Source organism: Emys orbicularis, chromosome 8 (genome assembly GCF_028017835.1).
Source record: "Emys orbicularis isolate rEmyOrb1 chromosome 8, rEmyOrb1.hap1, whole genome shotgun sequence".
Taxonomy (NCBI): Eukaryota; Metazoa; Chordata; order Testudines; family Emydidae; genus Emys; species Emys orbicularis.
In genome coordinates, this window is record NC_088690.1 from 18,162,893 (window position 1) to 18,165,406 (window position 2,514).

General features: G+C 36.4%; 1 pseudogene; it reads right to left on the reverse strand.

The window, feature by feature from the left end:
* Positions 1-279: 279 nt before the first annotated feature.
* On the reverse strand, positions 280-1,668 carry LOC135882401 (protein FAM200C-like; annotated as a pseudogene).
* Positions 1,669-2,514: the final 846 nt, after the last annotated feature.

Genomic DNA, 2,514 nt, shown 5'->3' on the forward strand with positions numbered 1-2,514 from the left:
ACAAATTCAATTAATAATTTAAAATTAAAAATAAACACAAATAGTTTTTCTTGGCACAAAAATTTAATAAAAATGTAATTTAAAATAAGAAATAGCATAAACAAACCAAGTTTAATGTGAAGGATGATGATGCATTTTCTTCATGAGGTGGGAAATCCTAGATTTGAAAGATGAAAGTGCACAACACAAATCGTTTTCGACATCCAGTCGATTCCTTTGTTTCGTTTTTATTATGAGTAAATTTGAAAAGCTTTTTTCACAGAGGTACATCGACAAAAATCAAAGAATAACAGGTAGCGCTTCTTCTCCAACTTTCGGGTAAATTGGGAAATATTTTATCCAAAATTCCTCCAGGCTTAAGTTTTCGAAAATATCTTTCGCACTTGAATCATATTTCATTTTGAGTGCTTGTTCTTACAATACTTCTGGCAATGAATTGACATCAACATTGAACGGATTACGTGCTAATTTATGAACGGGGCTGCCAGAAAAGTTGTCTGGAAAATAGCAGATGAATTCGTCAGCAAGGCAGTCCGGATGAAACACAATTTTGTTCTTCGTATCCTCTTTATAAAGTTCTTGGAAACCTTCATTTTCAGCAAGTGATGAAAACGTTGGAAAAGATGAAAAATTAGGCATCTGAGCTTGGCGTTCGACATTTCCAAAGCTTGATTTTTTCCGTAAATGCTTTGATGGCATCGTGGTGCACTATAATCTTTGCAGCATTGTTTCCTTGCAGCTTCAAACTGAGATTGTGCAAAGATTCAAAAATGTCCACGAGGTATGCCAGTGAAAGTTGAAACATTTGGTCCGTAAACGCACAATATAACTCTTCTTTTTTCTGTTGCTTGAAGAAAATTTCCACTTTGTCTTTCAGTTCGAATAATCTCGAAAGCATGTTCCCTTTGGAAAGCCATCGTACCTCCGTGTGAAACAATGATCCGCTCCCAAATTCGCGCAAAGAGCTGCAAAAAGTCTCGTATTTAAAGCGCTGTTCTTCACAAAATTGACAACTTTGATGGCCAAATTCAATGAGTCCAGTAGGTCATCTGGAAGGGTTTTAGCAGCCAACGCTTGTCTGTGTATGACACAGTGAGTTGTGGTTACAGCTGGATTTTTTTCTTTCACCAATGTCACAAATCCAGAGCAAGAGCCAAGCATCACTGGAGCACCGTCTGTGCATACACCAACCAGTTTTTCCCATGAAAGTCCATTTTCTTCAAAACAGTCGGAAACTGTTTTCATAACATCAGAAGCCTTTGATGTGGTCGTCAATTCCTTCGAAAAAAGCAGTTCTTCTTTCACAATTTCATCGTTAATTAATCGACCATAGACGAGCAACTGACAGCATTGTGCTACATCAGTGGCATCGTTGCACTGAATTGCGAAAGAAAAACTGCCTCCACAACTTGAAGTTTTAGATCTTTTGCCATGTCATCGATGCGACGTTTCACGGAATTGTTGGAAAGCGAAATTTCTGATATTTTTTTCTTGCTTTCGGCACCAAGCACAATATCAGCTGCTTTCAACAAACAAGGCTTCACAAGAGTTTCTCCTATTATGTGCGCTTTCTTGGCTTTAGCGATAAGCAATGACAGTTCATAAGATGCTTCTACCACTTTGGCGAACACTTGATGGACGAAAAGCTCCAGTAGTGTCCAGTTTCATGCGTTTTAAATTGTGAAGTTTAGCAGCAAAAAACTCTTTTGGTTTGTCTTTCAAAGTGCTGTGGTTCTTTGTCAAGTGTCGCTCAAGACGACTAGGTCTCAAGGCATCACTGCTGAGAACTGCGTGGCATACTACGCATTGAGGATGATCGATCCCGTTTTTTTCCATAACGGTGAAACCATACTTAATGTAGTACTTCCTTTTCTTAATCGCGGCCATAATATACTAATAAAAAAATCTATATAAATAATTTTCCTGATTCGTTAATAATAACGGATGCAAGTTAATTTGAGTTATCGTGAACGTTTATTTACTACTACTATTATGTACGGACACGTGCTGCCCTATATATACCCCACCACTAGTCCGGCAAGTAGACGGTCTTGCGCGGTGAGTGGTGGAGGTAACCACTCCCACGATAGAACAGTCTCAAATACTCTTGTGAGCGAGGAAGATTTAAAAAGTTCCGTCGCTTTCTACATCGTTCTTCGGCCTCCCCACCGACCGAAACGTCACTCCTACACGTCGAAAGGCAAAAAAAAAAAAAAAAAAAATTCACATTTCGTGGTATGAAATTTGAAAACATTGCAGTTATATACTTTTATTTATAGTTGTGTTTTTATTATTATTGTACTTTATGTTATACCTTTATTCTTGCCTACTTATATTCATAATCAAAAATGAGAAGATTGTTAATACTTTATTGTAGTTAAATAATATAGGCCTGTAATTGGACAATTTTATGAATAGTTATTATGTATACAGAATATGTATAATTTATTGTCTGTTGGTCTATTAAATAAATAAATAAATAAAATAAAAAAATTTTACGCTGATAAAAAAAAA